The sequence below is a fragment of the Neoarius graeffei genome, chromosome 10, assembly GCF_027579695.1.
Source record: "Neoarius graeffei isolate fNeoGra1 chromosome 10, fNeoGra1.pri, whole genome shotgun sequence".
Classification (NCBI taxonomy): domain Eukaryota; kingdom Metazoa; phylum Chordata; class Actinopteri; order Siluriformes; family Ariidae; genus Neoarius; species Neoarius graeffei.
Window position 1 is genome coordinate 40200083 of NC_083578.1, and position 21738 is coordinate 40221820.

Genomic DNA, 21738 nt, shown 5'->3' on the forward strand with positions numbered 1-21738 from the left:
AGGAGTCGATTCTTGGACCATTACTATTCAAACTTTATATGCTCCCACTTGGACAAATTATCAAGAACAACTCAATTTTGTATCACTGCTATGCAGATGACACCCAAATTTATTTTGCTCTATCACCTAATGATTATGCCCCCCTTGAATGTCTCTACCAGTGTATTGACCAAATCAACAACTGGATGTCACAAAATTTTCTTCAGCTGAACACAGATAAAACAGAAGTAATTCTATTTGGGAAAAAAGATGAAAGACTCAGGATTACCACTATTCTTGACACAAAGGGGATTAAAACAAAAGATATGGTTAAAAATATTGGTGTTTTCATTGACAGCGAGCTAAATTTTGACAGTCACATGAAAGCAATCACTAAAACAGCATTTTATCACCTAAAAAACATTTCCAAACTAAGAGGACTTATGTCAAAAAATGATCTGGAAAAACTTATACATGCTTCATCTCTAGTAGGGTTGATTACTGCAATGGCCTTTTCACAGGCCTCCCAAAAAAGACCATCAAATGACTTCAGGTGATTCAAAATGCAGCGGCTAGGGTTCTCACACGAACAAAAAGAACAGAGCACATTACTCCAATTCTAAGGTCCCTTCACTGGCTTCCAGTAAGCTATAGAATTGACTTTAAAGTATTGCTGCTGGTGTACAAATCTCTAAATGGTACAGGGCCCAATTACCTCTCTGATATGTTGCAGCGGCCTAACCCAATCAGATCTACCAGATCGCAGCAGCAAAACTTACTGGTAAAACCTGTTGTTAAAACAAAGTGTGGTGAAGCAGCTTTTAGCTACTATGCAGTACAGCTATGGAACAAACTCCCAGAGGACATTAAAAATGCTCCTGCTGTTGGTAGCTTCAAATCTAGACTAAAGACCAAGCTGTTTTCAGATGCTTTCTGCTAACTGATTAATATTGTCATCTTTACATGTTTTAAACTTTCTTAACTTTTACAGTCTCTGCATGTTTTAAACTTTACTTAACTTTTATTCTATTTTATTCTGCTGTTTTTTTAACTGAATTTTTACTTCATTTTATTATTTTATTTCTACTATTGTTTAATTCTTATTATTTTTCTTCCCCATTTATTTTATGTAATTTTATTTTCTATTGTTTACTGTTTTGCTTTTACTTCTGTAAAGCACATTGAACTGCCACTGTGTATGAAATGTGCTATATAAATAAACTTGCCTTGCCTTGCCTTATTTCAGGCCCAGGCGATGTTTCAACATATCATGGACCAAATCCTTTGTCTGAATGCTGCTTATGCCATGGCCCATCTCAATTACATCATTATGTGGAGCAATGATTGGCCGTGGCACATAAAACACTTTACAGTGGTTCTGGGGTCATTGAGGTGCTCGGGGCTTATGACTAACCCAAAAAAGTGTGTGATTGGGTGGGTGGAAGTATGGTATCTGTGCTTCCATTTGGGTCATGGGCAGGTGCATCCCCAAATTGACAAGATCACAGAAATTGCAACCTGACCAAGGCCCAAGAACAAAAAGGGGGTGAGACAGTTCCTGGGGTTGGCTGGCTATGATCGTAAGTTTGTGCCTAACTATTCAGCCATCACAAACCTGCTGGCTGATCTCACTAAAAAGGGGGCACCAGATCTGGTCCAGTGGATGCAGCCATGCCAAGGGGCATTCACCCACATAAAGGCTGCACTGTGTGGTGGGCCACTATTACACTCCCCTGACTTCTCTCTCCCCTTTATTTTACAGACTGATGTGCCAGAGAGAGGGCTGGGGGCCATTTTGTCCCAGATGGTGGACAGGGAGGAGCACCCAGTACTGTACATTACCCGCAAACTCTTGGCGCGAGAGACTAAGTACAGCGCCATTGCGAAAGAGTGTCTGGCCATCAAGTGGGTGGTCCTCACCCTCTGGTACTACCTTCTGGGATGCCCTTTCACACTCTGCTCAGACCATAACCCACTCCAGTGGCTCCACTGCATGAAGGATGCCAATACGCGGATCACCCATTGGTACCTGACTCTACATCCCTTTAAGTTCGAGGTGGTCCACAGGCCAGGGGCACAAATGGTGGTGACAGATTACCTCTCTTGCCAGGGGGTGAGTCAGCTGAAGGCCAGCTGACTCCCCAGCCTGAGTCATGCAGTGGGGCTATGTGGTAACCAACATGAAACTGTTGGTTACTTTAAAAAATAACCTTCAACTGGGTTATCCCAGGAGGATCTGGGATGTTATAGGCAGATCAGAATATTTGATCTGTTGAATTGTTGCATATGCCAGATTTATGGCATGCCTCAGATTTAGGCAGAGAAAAGCTGCTGCTCTCTGAAATTGTCAACTTAATGAACTGAGTCAGTGTATTGGTGAAGGGATAGATGGAATAGGTGAGTAGATAGAAAGTGATTTCATGCTCCCTTGGAAAAGTATTTTTGGTGTTATAAAAATACAAATATACAAAAGTTTATTTTGATACATAGCATGGCTGATGTATTTCGTACAAACCCCATTCCCAGAAAAGTTGAGATATTTTCCAAAAGGCAATTAAAAAAAATATGTGATTTCTTAATTCATGTGAACATTTATTTAACTAAGAAAAGTTCAAAGAAAAGATTTTCAATAGTTTTACTGGCCAACTTAATTGTATTTTGTAGACATAAACAAAGTTAGAATTTGATGCCTGCCAAACAGTCAAAAAAAGTTGGGAAATATATATACCCACACACTAGTGCATCTCAAACAATTAGACAATTAAGTAACTTTCTGTAAGTTACTTAAGAAAGTGAAAATTTGATACAGTGGCATGCAAAAGTTTGGGCACCCTTACTGAAACTGTCTGTTACTGTGAATAGTTAAGTGAGCAGAAGATGAACTGATCACCAAAAGGCATAAAGGTAAAGACGACACATTTCTTTTCAGCATTTTCTGCAAGATTTGTGTATTATTTTTGTTTTGCACAATTGGAGAGTGAAACAAGAAAAGGAACACCATGCGAAAGTTTGGGCACCCCAATCCATTTGAGTTCTCAGGTAACTTTTACCAAGGTTCCAGACCTTAATTAGCTTATTGAGCTGTGGCTTGTTCAAATTCTTCGTTAGGAAAGGTCAGATGATGCAGATTTCAAAGCTGTATAAATTCTCTGACTCCTCAAACTTGTCCCTAAAATCAACAGCTATGGGCTCCCCTAAGCAACTCCCTCACATAATAATAAATAATAATATAATTGATGCTCACAAAGCAGGAGAAGGCTACAAGAACGTAGCAAAGTGTTTTCAGGTAGCTGTTTCCTCAGATTCTAATGTTATTAAGAAATGGCAGTTAACAGAAACAGTGGAGATCAAGGTGAGGTCTGGAAGATGAAGAAAACTTTCTGAAAGAACTGCCCGTTGGATTGCTAGAAAGGCAAATAAAAAACCCTGTTTGACTGCAAAAGACCTTCAGAAAGATTTAGCAGACCCTGAAGTGGTGGTGCATTGTTCTACTATGCAGTGACACCTGAACAAATATGACCTTCATGGGAGAGTCATCAGAAGAAAACCTTTCCTGCGTCCTAGCCACAAAATTCAGCGTCTGAAGTTTGCAAATGAACATCTAAATAAGCCTGATGCATTTTGGAAACAAGTCCTGTGGACTGATGAAATCAAAATAAAACTTTTTGGCCACAATGTGCAAAGGTATGTTTGGAGAAAAAAAGGTGCCAAATTCCAGGAAAAGAACACCTCTCCAACTCTGAAGCATGGGTGTTGGTCAATCATGCTTTGGGGTTGTGTTGCAGCCAGTGGCACAGGGCACATTTCATTGGTCGAGGGAAGCATGGATTCGAATAAATACCAGCAAATTCTGGAAGCAAACATCACACCATCTGTAAAAAAGTTGAAGTTAAAAAGAGGATGGGTCTACAATAAGATGATGATCCAAAACACACCTCAAAATCTACAATGGAATACCTCAAGAGGCACAAGCTGAAGGTTTTGCCCTGGCCCTCACAGTCCCCTGACCTAAACATCATTGAAAATCTATGGATAGATCTCAAAAGAGCAGTGCATGCAAGACAGCCCAAGAAACTTGTAGAACTGGAAGCCTTTTGCAAGGATGAATGTGTGAAAATCCCCCAGGTAAGAACTGAAAGATTATTAGCTGACTACAAAAAGTGTTTACAAGCTGTGATGCTTGCCAAAGGGGGTGTTACTAGGTACTAACCATGCAGGGTGCCCAAACTTTTGCTTCGGGCCCTTTTCCTTTTTTGTCATTTTGAAAATGTAAAAGATGAAAATAAAAAATCATTTTTGCTTAAAATATAAAGGGAATGAATCATCTTTAACTTTATGCCTTTTGGAGATCATTTCATCTTCAACTTGCTTAACTGTTCACAGTAACAGCAATTTTGACCAGGGGTGCCCAAACTTTTGCATACCACTGTATATTCTAGACTCATTACACATTAACTAAATGTTTCAAGCATTTTTCTATTTTAATTTTGATAATTATGGCCTACAGTGCAAAAAAAAATTAAAAACATCTCAAAATATGAGAAGATTTCATTTTGAGTTTCAGTAAAACAGTATAAATGTTGTGTATCTCTTGGTCTAGTTCAGTACATGCAACCACAATCATGGGGAAGACTGCTGACTTGACAGTTGTCCAGAAAACAATTATCGACACCCTCCACAAGAGGGTAAGCCACAGAAGGTCATTGCTGAAAAGACTGGCTGGAAAAGGTGCACAAGCAACAGGGATGACCGCAGTCTTGAGAGGATTGTCAAGAAAAGTCAGTGCAAGAACTTGGGAGAGCTTCACAAGGAGTGGACTGAGGCTGGTGTCAGGGCATCAAGAGCCACTATGCAGAGACATCTTCAGGTAAGGGGCTACAACTGTCACATTCCTGATATCTATTCACTCCTGAATCAGAGACAATGTCAGAAGTGTCTTATCTGGGCTAAGAAGAGAAATAACTGGACTGTTCCTCAGTGGTCCAAAGTCCTCTTTTCAGATGAAAGTAAACTTTATGCATTTTTGCGTCAGGTGTTTCTCATCTTCCTCTTGACAGTACCCCACAGATTTTCTATTGGGATCAGGTCAGGCAAGTTGGCTGACCAATCAAGCACAGTAAAATCATGCTCAGCAAACCATTTGGTCATCATTTTGGCACTGTGGGCAGGTTCCAAATCCTATTGGAAAAGGAAATCAGCATCTCCATCAAGCTTGTCAGTAGATGGAAACTCTAAATGATGTGCTCTAAAATCTCCTGGTAGAGGGCTGCACTGACTCTGGATTTGATAAAACACAGTGTACCAACAACAACAGATAACATGGCACCCCAAATCATCACAGATTGTAAAAACTTCACAGTGGACTTCAAACATCTTGGATTCTGTGCCTCTCCACTCTTCCTCCAGACTCTCGGACCTTGATTTCCAAATTAAATGCAATATTTACTTTCATCTGAAAAGAGGACTTTGGACCATTGAGCAACAGTCCAGGGGTGGGTTTCCCAAAAGCCTCTTAAGGCTAAGAGCTTCTTTAACTGCCTCTTAAGAGCTATCGTTAAGCTAACATGGTTTTCCTGAACAATGTCATAGCCAAAGTAATACTTTAGTTCACTCTTAACTTATGATGGACCTGGATCACTCTTTCACAACAAAGAGTGTCACCTCACAGCCAAATACACAGAATGTGCATGTACCTCAGAGGGACTCTTACAATCAATGGACAGAAACTGGTGTTGAATATGCTGTCTGTGTTAAATTATTTTTCTTTTACATTGCAAGTACACGGAGTTAATTATTTAATAAATATATGCAAAACATTATGAATATATTCCAACATGTTAGGGAATTAAGTATGGATATCATAATATATTGATATCAACACATCCATCCATCCATTATCTGGAGCCACTTATCCTGTGCAGGGTCACAGGCAAGCTGGAGCCTATCCCAGCTAACTATGGGCAAGAGGTGGGGTACACCTTGGACAAGTCATCAGGTCATTGCAGGGTTGACACATAGAGACAAACAACCATTCACACTCACATTCACACCTATGGTCAATTTAGAGCCACCAATTAGCCTAACCTGCAAGTCTTTGAACTGTGGGGGAAACTGGAGCACCCGGAGGAAACCTACGCAGACACGGGGAGAACATGCAAACTCCACACATTTTTTGTTAAAAATGAATGCTATGTTACCTCATCGGCTGGATTTAACAACTATTAAAGCCTTTAGCAAATACTAATGCCTGTATCAAGGATGCACATTGCAAAGGCGATCTTAGTAAAGTTGCTCTTTAGTCTCGTTCTTATGAGTGAGTTCAGGAAGACCATGTACAGACACAATGTTCACTGCTTAGGAGCATCTTTAAACTCACTCTTTAGCCCTGAAGTGCAATATTATCGAGAAACCCACCCCAGGTCTTTCTCTCCTTAGCCCAGGTAAGACACTTTTGATGTGTCTCTGGTTCAGGAGTGGCTTGATATTAGGAATGTGACAATTGTAGCCCCTTTCCTGAAGATGTCTGTGCGTAGTGGCTCTTGATGCACTGACACCAGCCTCAGTCCACTCCTTGTGAAGCTCTCCCAAGTTCTTGAATCGACTTTTCTTGACAATCCTCTCAAGGCTCCAGTCATTCCGGTTGCTTGTGCACCTTTTCCAGCCAGCCTTTTCAGCAATGACCTTCTGTGGCTTATCCTCCTTGTAGTGGGTGTCAATGATCATCTTCTGGTCAACTGTCAAGTCAGCAGTCTTCCCATGATTGTGGTTGTTTGTACTGAAATAAACCAAGAGATGCACAGTATTTATACTGTTTGAATAGTAATTTACTCAAAATGAAATATTCTAATATTTTGAGATATGTTTTGTCATGGGGCGGCACGGTGGTGTAGTGGTTAGTGCTGTCGCCTCACAGCAAGAAGGTCCTGGGTTCGAGCCCCGGGGCCGGCGAGGGCCTTTCTGTGTGGAGTTTGCATGTTGTCCACGTGGGTTTCCTCCGGGTGCTCCGGTTTCCCCCACAGTCCAAAGACATGCAGGTTAGGTTGACTGGTGACTCTAAATTGACCGTAGGTGTGAATGGGAGTGTGAATGGTTGTCTGTGTCTATGTGTCAGCCCTGTGATGACCTGGCGACTTGTCCAGGGTGTACCCTGCCTTTCACCCGTAGTCAGCTGGGATAGGCTCCAGCTTGCCTGCGACCCTGTAGAAGGATAAAGCGGCTAGAGATAATGAGATGAGATGAGATGTTTTGTCATGACTTTGTGACTGCCATTCCTTTTTTGGCCATGTGGGGTCCTCTGTGTCTTTCCTTTGGTCTAATTATCTATGTATTGTGTTCACCTGAGCCTGGTTAGTGTGCCTATTTAAGCCCCTCCTCCCTTTTCTGAGTTCTTTGCTCAGTCTTGAGTTGACATTTTGTTCAAACCCAGTGACTGAGTTTATGCTCTGAGGTTTCTCCTGGTTGTTTTCCCATTGTTGGCCCTTGCCTACGTTATGGACTTTGTTTTTGTCTCCCTCTTTGGGTTGTATGTTATTTCTGACTGGCACTTGATTTTTGACCCTTGCCTGGACTTTTTTTTTTCTTGTTGTTTGGATGTTCTTCCCCTGCTATCAAGTAAAAACCCTTCATCTGCATAACCTTGTCTTTGTCTCTGCAGCTGGGTCTTATAACACTATCTGGGTTTGAGCCCAACAGCTGGTGGGGGCCTTTCTGTGTGGAGTTTGTGTATTCTCCGTGTGCGTGCGTGCGTGAGTTTTTTTTGTTTGTTTGTTCCAGTTCCCCCCCCCCCCACAGTCCAAAGACTTGCAGTTAGGTTAACATGGGGTGCCCTTGAGCAAAGTACCTAACCCCTGACTGCTCCCTGGGCACTGTAGTATGGCTGCCTGCTACTGTGTGTGTACACATGTGTTCACTGCTTCAGATGGGTTAAATACAGAGGATGAATCTCACTGTGCTTGAAGTATGCATGTAACCAAATAAAGGTTTCTTCTCATATTACTTTCTTAACTGCTGAAAAATCAACTTTTTCATGATATTCTAATTGAGATGCAAGAGTAGCAGTACAAAGGTTTACTTATGGCTGATTAATGTTAATATAGTGCCAGTGGTATCATAGCTAGTTGTCTAATTTCAGCATAGTTAGTTATGTTACATGTCATTAATATTACATAATGAGGAGGGGTTCATTTGGATTATATTTTATTGCATTATAAAGTCACTATAAATGTGCCTATGGTGCTCATGTATATATCCATGTATTTTCCTCCTCACTGTGAGCTGTATGTAAATAATGAACTCCCTGTGTATCACCTGCTTAGAAGCTGAGTGATAAGGAATTGCAACTCTTTTCATGAACACCACTGAGCTGATCTTCCAATCCCTTTTCAAAAAAGTTTAGTTGTATAAAATGAATTAAACAGTATGTGATGAATTGCAAATAATTGGAACCATGTATTTCATTAAATGGTAAAAATACTATCAAATCTTGAATTATTTATTGGTGTTTGAAAAAAATTTGCTCATTTTGATATGTTTCAAAAAAATTGGGACAGGTTATGTTTACCACTTTGTTGTAAACAAAACCTCTCCTCCTCTCCTATTAACACCTTTGTAAGTGTTCTGGATCTGTGTAAACCAACTGTGGTAGTTTTGAAAGTGAAATCTTCTCATTTTTGCCTGAAATAGCATTTCACCTGCTCAACAGTTTGGGGTCTGCTTTGTCATCTTTCATTTAACAATGAGGTAAATTTCTATAGCACCTTTCACAATCCCAAGGTCCCTTTACAGGGAAGGGGGAGAGGCCTAAGCAGCAGTGGTGTGTGTGTGGTGTTTTTTTAAACTTAAGACGAAGGCGAATCTTCATGGAAAAGGTCAGTCTTCAATTGCATTTTGAAAGAAGAGCAGTCACATACCCCTTTTCCACGAAATCAGTTCCAGGGCTGGTCCGGGGCCAGTGCTGGTGCTGGTTCACAACTCGTTCAACTTGCGAGCCAGCTGAGAACCAGTTTGCTTTTCCATAGCTCGCGGTGCTAAGCGAAGCCACGTCATTACATCGCTGTATACATCAGTTACGTCATTGTATACATTGTTACGTCACTGTATACGTCAGTTACGTCGCTACGTTTGCATAAACCTTGGCGCGAATATCGAAGCAAAAACAACACGGAAAGAAGCAGCAGCAGCAACAACAATAATAATAATGGCTGACTTCGCGTTTGTACAGCTGCTGCTTCTCGTTGCTTAAAAATGGTGATCTTTCGCGGTCTTGTTATTGTTGTTGGTCTTAACAACTCCGCCCCCCCCCCCCCCGCTGACATAAGCGGTTCTTTCCTCTGGCCCAGCAGAGAGTCGGTGCTATCCTGGAACCAGTTTTTCTGGCCCCAGAGCCAGTTCTTTGTCAGTGGAAACAGAAAACCCGGTTCCAAACTAAGCACTGGCCCCAAACCAGCCTTGGAACTGCTTTGGTGGAAAAGGGGCAACAGAGAGAGTGAGGAAAACACCAGAGTTTGGGCACAATCGCACTGAAGGACCTGCCCCCATTGTGGAAATTCTGGGGGGTAGGACAGCAAGCAAATTGTTGTAACAAGACCTTATTGAGCAAGAAGGGGTATGGGGGAATCAGTCCTTCCCTAAAGTAGATCACAGCAAAACTATGCGGAGCTTTGAAAGTGACCGGCAAGAGTTTAAATTTGATCAGCCAGTGTAGCTGAGAGAGGATGGGGCTGATGTAAGCAGAGCATTTAATATGTGTTAGAACTCTAGCTGCAGAGTTCTAAATATATTGTAGCTTTTGTAAAGACTTTGCAGGAAGTCCTATGAAGAGTGAATTACAATAATCTAAGCAAGATATAATGAAAGCATGAACCAGAGTTTGTGTTACTAGTCAGAAGTGGATAAAAATGGACAATGTTATGAAGGTGAAAGAATACAAGTTTGGAGAGTGATGGCTCAAATAGTACTCCAAGATTTCTGACAACAGGAGCAGGCTTCACAAGCACACCTTCAATGCAAATAAAGTTGAAGGATTTGGTACCAGCCAGTAGGACTTCACGTTTATCAGTGTTTAACTTGAGAAAGTTTTCCTGCAACCAAAGCAGGAAATCTGAGATAGTCAATTAGTGTATTGGGAGGAGAGTCTGTGGGTGAGTCTATATTAAAATACAGCTGAATATCATCATACTGTACCAGTGAAATTTAAGGCCATGGGAAGAAATATTACCAAGGGGTAGGATTTAGATTAAAAAGAGAAGAGGCTCAAGAACTGATCCCTGAGGGACCCCACACTTAACAGAAGAGGTGGCAGACTTTTGTGAACCTTGTCTGACATACTATTGTCTGTCTGTAAGATGTGACCTGAACCACTGAATGGCTATGTCAATGATACCAATAGAAGAGAGACAGGAAATTAGTATATCGTTAAGTGTCAAGGAGGATGAGAATGTTGAGAGAACCACTATCAGCAGACTGAAGGAGACCATTAACAACACAGAAGAGCTGTCTCAGTGCTGTAATGTGTATGGAAACCAGATTAAAAGGGCTCATGGAGTGTGTTTTCATTAAGGTATGGAGTTGCATAGCTACCACTCTTTCCATCAAGGGAAAATTTGAGATGGGTCTATATCTGGAAAAAGATTTTAGATCCAACTCAGGTTTCTTAAGGGCAGGGCTAATTGTAGCAGTTTTAAGGGCTGTCGGCACAGAGTCAGAAGAGAGACTCCTATTGTCACTATGGCAACAGGAGTATTGATTATCACTGAACATGTCTTAATGGGCAGGGCCAAGCAGACAAGAGGAAGGATTAGACTTAATGATGAGTTCAGTGACGGTCAACAGGTGTGAATCAAGTGAGTTTTGTAGGTGGAGTCAGAACATCAGTGGGTGAGAATGAATAGGAGGTAGCAGGAAAATAGCAATAGATTTGGTCAATTTTGTTATTTAAATAATGTAAAAATGCCTCACCTTGCTTAGCTGTATGAGGGCATGCAAGTAGAGGAGGTTGGAGGAGTTTGTTCACAGTTTTGAAGCATGTCCTTGGCTTAAACTTGGCTCCATTTATGATGAGCAGAAGATGGTGTGAGCAGCATTTAGGGCATCCCTATACTTGTGGACATGCTCAGTATATACAACCCCTATTCCAAAAAAGTTGGGACAAAGTACAAATTGTAAATAAAATAGGAATGCAATGATGTGGAAGTTTCAAAATTCCATATTTTATTCAGAATAGAACATAGATGACATATCAAATGTGTAAACTGAGAAAATGTATCATTTAAAGAGAAAAATTAGGTGATTTTAAATTTCATGACAACAACACATCTCAAAGTTGGGACAAGGCCATGTTTACCACTGTGAGACATCCCCTTTTCTCTTTACAACAGTCTGTAAATGTCTGGGGACTGAGGAGACAAGTTGCTCAAGTTTAGGGATAGGAATGTTAACCCATTCTTGTCTAATGTAGGATTCTAGTTGCTCAACTGTCTTAGGTTTTTTTTGTCGTAGTTTTTGTTTTATGATGCGCCAAATGTTTTCTATGGGTGAAAGATCTGGACTGCAGGCTGGCCAGTTCAGTACCCGGACCCTTCTTCTACGCAGCCATGATGCTGTAATTGATGCAGTATGTGGTTTGTGTCACGCCCAGCTTTGCCTTGCTGAGAGTGCTCACTCCTTCCTCATATATTGAACTTGAACTTGTCCGGGGCTCCCTCCAGTCCAAAGGGGGGGCTGTCTGGTACTGCAACACCTGGTCTAGACAGCCATGACAAGTTCAAATACATGGCTCTTCAGTGTTGGCGAGCTGGCTATCAGGGTTTTTGGTTTGGGTAACTCTTGCTTTGCACCATGGAGGCCCTGCACAGGCCAACCAGCGCTTTATTATTTTCCTTTAAATGTTTATTATTTATTATTTCTTAATTATGTTTAAATAAAATATTATTTAACCTGAACAATGGTGTGGACTCCCTTTATGTTGTGCTTATTTTGAGCCAAGTAGGCACGACATATGGGGGCTCGTCCAAACCTTTGATAGTGAATTGGATTGTGGCATTTTGGTAGTGTAAACTTCCTGTGTTTGTTTGTGGGGAGTTTCACATTGTTTGGAAGGTTCGGGGTTAAATATTGTAGTTGTTTTGGTAAACTTCCTCATTTTGATAATACTTTTTGGAATATTGTTTTGGAAATTTGGAGCCTTTTGGCCTATTATTTTTGATTGTTTGGAGTGGCAGGTGTGTTTGTGCTTGCACTGCGGGGTTGCATATTGTGGAGCCTGCATTTTCCCCAATTAGAACGTACTGCGTTGGGTTTAGGCTGCTGTGTCACTGAAGCCTGGGTGAGGGCACCGCCTTGGAAATCCGGCTGAATTGGCATTTGTCGGGACAGTACGGGTCCAATGGTATTGGTGAGTAAATGATCCTTGCTCTGGGGCCTAGTGTGAAGACAGGTCAGTTTAGTGGGGGGTAAATGTTTAGGGGGAATCTCCGCTGCTGTCTCGTAGCATTCCAATTTGCCAAAATAATTTGGATTTGATTGTGTTTGGATATTGAATTTGTTTGGTAATTGTTTGAGGAAGTGTTTTGTTTGTTTGAGCCAGGGTTAGTATTTGTTTGGTGGCATGCGTTGGTGCCTATTTGTGGCCAGTTTGAATATTGTATTGGTGACTTGGATTTGTTGCAACAAGATGAGTAATCTTGAAGCGTTTTTTAAAGCTCCTTCGGAGGCATTGTTCCTCATGCTCACCAAGGATCAATTATATAGTGTTGCTGACCACTATGGAATTGATATAGCGTTGCCGAAGACTGCATTAAAAGAGGACTTGTTTTTTTTTTATTCGGGGGATGTTGATTAAGAAACAGGTGTTGCCTGCCGAGGGGTGGGAGCACGGTCATAAAGGTGAATTGGGCTTTGATGCAAAGTCAACTTTGCCGGCTGTGCACTCACAGACGGTGACCTCGCTGTCGTATGAGCAGCAAGTGGAGTTGTTAAAATTGCAACACGAACTGAAAATGCAGCACATTAAATTAGAAATGCAAGAAAAGGACAGGGAACATGAGTTGGAGATGCATAAACTTAGAAATGCAGAGCAGCAACGCGAGTTTGAGCGCGCTAAATTACAGCTGGCGGCTGAGGGTAACCTCGGTAGCTCTACGCCAACTTCGAACAGCTTGGCCAATATGGTAAAGTTCCTGCCTAAGTTTAACGAGCGTGACCCAGATGTCTTTTTCTCATTGTTTGAAAATATTACATCTGAACCGCACTGGAGTGATGAGGAGAAAACTTTGTTACAGACATCTTTAATTGGTCGCGGACAGCAGGGATTTGTGGCTCTATCTTCTTCGGAACGAAAGGTGTACAGAACTGTTAAAGCGGCTGTGTTAGTGTTATGAGTTGATTCCTGAAGCGTACAGACAGCGTTTTCATTCGTGGAAAAAAACTGACAAGCAAACATATGCAGAATGGGTCAGGGATTTAACCAGTTACTTCCAACATTGACTTACAGCCGAAAGCGTTAATACTTTTGAAAAGCTTTGTGACCTTTTGGTATTGGAGCAGTTTAAAAACACACTGCCTGATCATATAGCCACTTATCTTAACGAACAGAAGGTTAAGACACCATCTGATGCTGCTGTCCTCACTGATAATTTCTCACTCACTCACAAAATTCCATCACGTGTTTCTACTTTGGGTTTTGACACTTGCAAGGACCGTCATCCTGGCAGTGGTAGCATGAATACTTCTGTTAATTCCAATACCAATTCCATGCATTTCAAACCTTTTGGGTTTGATCCTAAAAAAGATTGCAATTATTGTTTTGGTAAAAACCACTGGAAGGCAAATTGCCCTGTTCTGTTGGATAAAATAAAGAATGACGGAGGCAAAGTTGGCCTCTGTGCTTCCTCTACTCCTGCTGTGCAATCAAAGGGTAACTCCAAAAATGTTCCAGTGAAAATGTGTATCAGTGCTCAGTGTGCAGCGTCAGTTGATTACACAGTAGCTGTGCAGTAGCTGTGTAACCATCTGAATTGGTTAAATCTAGTCTAGCAGATTATGTGCCATTCGTTACGGAGGGGTTTGTTTCACTGGTTGGTGGCTCTTCTCATGTTCCTGTAAAAATTCTTCATGACACAGGGGCATCAGAAAGCTTTATGTGTCAGTCTGTTTTGCCATTTTCCTCTGAATCTGATACAGGTAATTTCGTATTGATTAGAGGTATTGGTTTACAGTCTTTCCCTGTGCCATTGCACAAAATTGAGTTGTATTCTGGTTTTGTGAATGGCCAGGTAATAATTGCTGTTCGTCCCTCCTTACCCATAGAGGGAATTCATTTGATTGTAGGAAATAATTTAGCCCGTGACTGTGTGTTCCCTAATCGGGTCTCACCATCTCCTGTGGTTATGACAAAGGCTTTTCCACCAAATGAGTTGGATAAGTGTCAAAAAGATTTTCCAGATGTTTTCACAGCATGTGCTGTGACACGCGCTATGGCACGCGTGCAAAACTCCAAGATGTCTGATGTATCTAAGAACACCATTTGTTCCTCATTTACCAGTACCTTTATCTCGCCCTGAAATTGTGGAAGCTCAGAAAACAGATAAAAGTTTACAAAAATATTTTGACCTTGCTGAACATAGTAATGAATTGGAACACAGTTATTTTGTCAAGGATGGGTTGCTGCTGAGAAGGTGGTCACCTAATGCAGATTCTACTGTGAGAGAGCAGGTTTTGCAGGTAGTGATGCCTGAGAAATGTCGTGAAGTTGCTCTTAAGGCAGCTCATGGGGAGGCAGCAGGTCACTTTGGGGTGAAGAAAACCTACAACCAGTTGTTGCAACATTTTTATTGGCCACAGATAAAGAGGGATGTTGCTTGGTTTGTCAGGAATTGTCATGTGTGTCAGGTTGCTGGTAAGCCAAGTGTTGTTATTAAACCAGCACCTTTACAACCGATTCCATCTGTTAGTAATCCATTTGAACATTTAATTATTGTGTAGGCCCTTTGCCCCAGTCCAAGTCTGGATGTGTGTATTTGTTTACTATAATGTGTCAGGCTACTTGTTACCCTGCTGCATATGCTTTGAGGTCCATCACTACTAGGTCTATTGTGAAATCTTTGTCTCAGTTTGTTTCGATATTTGGCCTTCCTAAAGTCAAAGTGACCGAGGTTCAAATTTCACATCAAAGACTTTCGCAGCAGCCTTGAAACAGCTCCAAATACAGCATAACCTTAGCAGTGCATATCACGCACAAAGCCAAGGGGCCTTGGAACGTTTCCATGCTACCCTGAAGTCTCTGTTGCGTGCGTACTGTGTGGAAATGGGTCGGGATTGGGAAGAGGGTCTGCCTTGGTTATTGCTGGCAGCTAGGGCAGTTGTGCAAGGAGAGTACTGGCTTTAGTCCAAATGAACTGGTGTTTGGCCATAAAGTTCGTACTCCTTTGTCCGTGTTGTCTGGTGATTTCAGTTCCTCTGAACCACCTAAGACCGTGTCTGAAAATGTGTATGGTTTTCGACACAGGCTTCTCCTGGCATGTAAGTTGGCTAGTGAAAGTTTAACTGAAGCCCAGGTAAAAATGAAGAACAATTATGATCGAAAGGCTGAAGTTCGTACTTTTAGTCCAGGAGATCAGGTTTTGGCATTGTTGCCTATTCCTGGGTCTCCATTTGCTGCTAAGTTTTCAGGGCCTTACAGTGTTGTTCGACAGGTGTCAGCGACAAACTATTTGGTTGCTACACCTGAACGTAGGCGTGCTATACAATTGTGTCATGTGAACTTGCTTAAGCCATACTATGTGTCTGTGCATTCTGCTACTGGTAAGGGTGGGACTGAGTCTGTTGGTTTAGTGGTGTCTGCAGTTAGTAGGTCTCCTGAGGTGGGGGATGACATGGCAGGCCCTGATGACGCTGTATTACATGCCTGGTTGAATAATTCAGAGATGTTGGCTCAGTTGGATACTGTCCTGAGTCATATAGAAGTAAGACAGAGAGAACAGTTGAAAACATTAATTTTAGAGTTCTCTTGTTTGTCTTTAGATATTCCCACATGTACATCGTGGATTGAGCATGATATAGAGGTTGGTGACGCAGAGCCTGTTCGTCAGAGGTTCTACCGTGTTGGTCCAGACAAACATAAAAGCTTGGATGAAAGTGTCCAGTATCTTCTTGACAATGGTCTTGCTGTTCCGTCGTCTTCCAGTTGGTCTTCACCTTGTTTGTTGGTCAAAAAACTTGACCACATGTATTGGTTTTGTACGGATTACAGAAAAGTGAATGCTGTAACAAAGCAAGACTGTTATCCATTGCCTCATATAGAGGATTGTGTTGATCAGGTCAGTTCAGCTCGCTATGTGAGTAAATTTGATTTACTTAAAGGATACTATTAGGTACCTGTCACTCCTAGGGCACAGGAGATCTCTGCTTTTATCACGCCAAATGGTTTGTATTTTTACACTTGGATGCCATTCGGGCTGCATGACACCCCCTCCAGTTTCCAACGGCTCATGAATCGGGTCATTGCGGGACTGGAGGGGTGCGCTGTGTATCTTGATGATGTGGTGTGTCATTCTGACACATGGGAAGACCATCTTGTGCGTGTTCCTTTGCTTTTTGAACGGTTTGCCGCTGCCAATCTGACTGTAAACTTAGCAAAGTGTGAGTTTGCTCAGGCTACAGTGGTGTATCTTGGCAGGATAGTTGGTCAAGGTAAAGTGCGGCTGATAAGAGCCAAAGTCTTGGCCATTGACAAATTTCCATGTCCGGCAACGAAAAAAGAATTAATGTGTTTCTTAGGTATGATAGGATATTACAGAAATTTCTGCTGTAATTTCTCATCTGTTGTTGCCCCTTTGACAAACTTGTTGAAAGGTTCATCTCAGTTTAACTGGACTTTTGATTGTCAGCAAGCATTTGAGAATGCCAAATCCCTTTTGACTTCTGCCCCAGTCCTGTCTGCACCTAAGTTGGAGGAGCCGTTCCTGCTGCAGGTAGACGCTAGTCAAGTAGGAGCAGGAGCAGTTCTCCTCCAAAAGGATGAGGATTGAGTAGACAGGCCAGTTTGCTATTTTTCTAGAAAATTTAACTGTCACCAATTTAACTACTCCACCATAGAGAAGGAGGCCCTGGCCTTGGTATGGGCACTCCAATATTTTGACATCTATGTTGGTGGTGGGGTGCACCCTGTGGTCGTTTTCTCTGACCACAATCCTCTCACTTTTCTGTCCTCACTGCAGAACACTAACCAGCGCTTGATGCGCTGGGCTCTTTTTCTGCAGTCTTACAACTTGTCCATAAGACATATCAAAGGATCTGAATGTTACAGCTGATGCATTGTCTCGGGCCCCTGAGGATGGTTAAGGCATGTATGGTTTCTTCCCCTGTCTCATATTCTTTCTATTCTATTTCCTGTTTTTTCCATTCTTAAATTGCTGTCCAGGCGCTGGGATTTGTTGGATGGAAGGCAGGGATGGGGTGGGGAATTTTTTTTTTTTGGGGGGGAAGGGTGATTGTGGTCCATGTTGTGAGTGTGGGGTGTGTGTGTGGGGGGGGGATTAAAATTGGTTAAAATAGTAAAAAAAGAGAATTGTTTTAAATAATGGTAATGGTAAAAGAAAAGTAGAAAAAACAAGAATAGTAATTGTAATTTGAAAAAAAAAGAATGGGTTAGTTTTTGTGTTATTTGGTTTAGTATTGGATTTTGATTTATTTAGTCAGAAGGTGAACAGAGTCCCTTATATGGGTCTCTGTCTTTTGGGGGGAGTGATGTCACGCCCAGCTTTGCCTTGCTGAGAGTGCTCACTCCTTCCCCATATATTGAACTTGAACTTGTCCGGGGCTCCCTCCAGTCCAAAGGGGGAGCTGTCTGGTACTGCAACACCTGGTCTAGACAGCCGTGACAAGTTCAAATACATGGCTCTTCAGTGTTGGTGAGCTGGCTATCGGGGTTTTTGGTTTGGGTAACTCTTGCTTTGCGCCATAGAGGCCCTGCATGGGCCAACCAGCGCTTTATTATTTTCCTTTAAATGTTTCTTATTTCTTAATTATGTTTAAATAAAATATTATTTAACCCAAACAACGGTGTGGACTCCCTTTATGTTATGCTTATTTTGAGCCAAGTAGGCATGACATTTGGCATTGTCATGTTGGAAAATGCAAGGTTTTCCCTGAAAGAGACGTCGTCTGGATGGGAGCATATGTTGCTCTAGAACCTGGATATACCTTTCAGCACTGATGGTGTCTTTCCAGATGTGTAAGCTGCCCATGCCACACGCACTAATGCAACCCCATACCATCAGAGATGCAGGCTTCTGAACTGAGCGCTGATAACAACTTGGGTTGTCCTTCTCCTCTTTAGTCCGAATGACACGGCGTCCCTGATTTCCATAAAGAACTTCAAATTTTGATTCATCTGACCACAGAACAGTTTTCCACTTTGCCACAGTCCATTTTAAATGAGCCTTGGCCCAGAGAAGATGTCTGCGCTTCTGGATCATGTTTAGATACGGCTTCTTCTTTGAACTATAGAGTTTTAGCTGGCAATGGCGGATGGCACGGTGAATTGTGTTCACAGATAATGTTCTCTGGAAATATTCCTGAGCCCATTTTGTGATTTCCAATACAGAAGCATGCCTGTACAGTTGTGCTCATAAGTTTACATACCCTGGCAGAATTTTTGCTTTCTTGGCCTTTTTTCAGAGAATATGAATGATAACACAAAAACTTTTTTCCCCACTCATGGTTAGTGGTTGGGTGAAGCCATTTATTGATAACTGTGCTTTCTATTTTTAAATCATAATGACAACAAAAAACATCCAAATGACCCTGATCAAAAGTTTACATAACCCAGTTCTTAATACCGTGTATTGCCCCCTCTAACATCAATGACAGCCACAAAAAGTCTTTTGTGGTAGTTGTGGATGAGGCTCTTTATTTTCTCAGATGGTAAAGCTGCCCATTCTTCTTGGCAAAAAGCCTCCAGTTCCTGTAAATTCCTGGGCTGTCTTGCATGAACTGCGCGCTTGAGATCTCCCCAGAGTGGCTCAATGATATTGAGGTCAGGAGACTGAGATGGCCACTCCAGAACCTTCACTTTGTTCTGCTGTAGCCAATGACAGGTCGACTTGGCCTTGTGTTTTGGATCGTTGTCATGTTGGAATGTCCAAGTATGTCCCATGCGCAGCTTCCGGGCTGATGGGTGCAAATTTGCCTGCAGTATTTGCTGATAACATGCTGCATTCATCTTTCCTTCAACTTTGACCAAGTTTCCTGTGCCTTTGTAGCTCACACTTCCCCAAAACATCAGCGATCCACCTCCGTGCTTTACAGTAGGAATAGTGTTCTTTTCATCATAGGCCTTGTTGACACCTCTCCAAATGTAACATTTATGGTTGTGGCCAAAAAGTTCAATTTTGGTCTCATCACTCCAAATTACCTTGTTCCAGAAGTTTTGAGGCTTGTCTCTGTGCTGTTTGGCGTATTGTAGGCAAGATACTTTGTGGCATTTGCTTGGTTTTAACAGAGCCCCTGATTTTCCATTTGTTAATCACAGTTTGAACACTTCTGACTGGCATCATCAATTCCTTGGATATCTTTTTGTATCCCTTTCCTGTTTTATACAGTTCAACTACCTTTTCCCGTAGATCCATTGACAATTCTTTTGCTTTCCCCATGACTCAGAATCCAGAAATGTCAGTGGCTGGATGAAAGATGCAAGAGTCTGTCTGGATCCCAGAAACTCACTCAGCTTTTATGCACAAGCACTGATTACAAGCAAACAGATCACAGGTGAGGACGTTACCTTTAGTAGCCATTCAAACCCATTTGTGTCAACTTCTGTGCATGTTATCAGGCCAAAATCACCAGGGTATGTGAACTTTTGATCAGGGTCATTTGGGTAGTTTCTGTTGTCATTATGATTTAAAAAGAGAAAACACAGTCGTTTGATAATAAATGGTTTCACCCAACCACTAAGCATGAGTGGAAAAGATGTTTTTGTGTTATCATTCATATTCTCTGAAAAATGGTCAAAGAATCATAGATTCTGCCAGGGTATGTAAACTTATGAGCACAACTGTATATGATGCAGTGCCGTCTAAGGGCCCGAAGATCACGGGCACCCAGTATGGTTTTCCAGCCTTGACCCTTACGCACAGAGATTCTTCCAGATTCTCTGAATCTTTTGATGATATTATGCATTGTAGATGACATGTTCAAACTCTTTGCAATTTTACACTGTTGAACTCCTTTCTGATATTGCTCCACTATTTGTTGGTGCAGAATTAGGGGGATTGGTGATCCTCTTCCCATCTTTACTTCTGAGAACCACTGCCACTCCAAGATGCTCTTTTTATACCCAGTCATGTTAATTACCTATTGCCAATTGACCTAATGAGTTGCAATTTGGTCCTCCAGCTGTTCCTTTTTTGTACCTTTAACTTTTCCAGCCTCTTATTGCCCCATCCCAACTTTTTTGAGATGTGTTGCTGTCATGAAATTTCAAATGAGCCAATATTTGGCATGAAATTTCAAAATGTCTCACTGTTTTGCGCACTGTCATTTTGGTGGAGGGTAGAAAACGTCAACACATGGGTGATCACAAGTAATGTTGCTCAGCTGATTAGGTGGGTGGGGACACTCACCTGGTTTGGTGTTTTGGCTTGCCGTTGGCTGGTAATATTCCGTGAAATGTGTTGATAAACGGGAGCGAGCACGCACAGAGACAAAAATCCAATTGCATGCTGGAAGAGCGACGCACATCACCGGTAAGGTGCTGGGTTTAATATTCTCTCGCTGGTTTGTTGTTAACTGCTTGATCGTCAGCTGCTGTTTTTCAACTGGTCAGAAGTTAATGACTTTGTCACTGTGGTCGCTTGGCTAGTGCGTTGTTTTAATCCTCCGATTAATGCTTAAGTTTACTTGTCTGAGATGACGGGACAAACTTTTGAATGGAAGCGCTATTGCACTTTGCTTCCTGATTCGCGTTGCATTCTGGGGGCTGTAGTCGTAGTTATTTCCAGTAGTGCATGATGGGAGATGTGGTTCACTTACTCGGCTTTGTAAATGGGTTCTTGTCTCTGCTACTTTGAACGTGAAAATTGTAGTAATGGCTCTGGTGTTGTGTATGTAACGAAATGGATTAAGTGTAATGTCTGTTGTTTGTTATACAAATTAGCTGTTGTGCATTCTAATGTTGATGTTTATGGATCTTGTTGGTAATGCTTTAAAGATTAATTATTTATACAAGCTGCAGATATTTATACAGTAATTTGCTGATGCTTTAAGGATGCATTTGTGTGTATTTATATGGATTGCTCATTTATATTATAATGACTTTCTATTTGTTATTTATATAATTATGGCATCTAATGCATAGCACAACTTCGGTGTTTTCCACAGGTTTATAACCTGCTGCCGTGTCACAAGTAAAGAGAGAAAAATAAACAAAACATTTTCGACACTGAGTTATACCCAAGTCTCGCTCTTCTAGCGCCCTCTTCGGTGGGGACAAAACCACAGAAAACCGAACAGTTATAAACCGAGGTGCCGTAAAGAAAGAAGAGGAAGACAAAAAGTCAAATATCCCTCTAAATAAACTTCACCTCAACAAACATTAAAATCATCAAACAAAAGGAAAATGGATTCCGCTGAAATAACAGAACTAAAAGGGAAACGATCCTCTGCTCAAGCAGCATTCACCAGACGCGCTAATAAGCTTTCTCTCACTGCGACCATCATGGAAAAGGGAGCAATTATTGATGAGATGCGTGCACTCAGTGCTGA

General features: G+C 41.7%; 1 protein-coding gene across 1 annotated transcript in view; it reads right to left on the reverse strand.

Moving 5' to 3' along the window:
* The window catches only part of LOC132893060 (citron Rho-interacting kinase), a 450073-nt gene extending 429046 nt beyond the window's left edge, over positions 1-21027 (reverse strand). The window contains exons 1-2 of the mRNA XM_060931786.1: positions 20598-21027; positions 10936-11105 (exon numbers count right to left, since the gene is read on the reverse strand). The gene's annotated coding sequence lies outside the window, so the exon portion shown is untranslated. The remainder of the gene's footprint in view (positions 1-10935; positions 11106-20597) is intronic.
* Between the last annotated feature and the right edge of the window lie 711 nt (positions 21028-21738).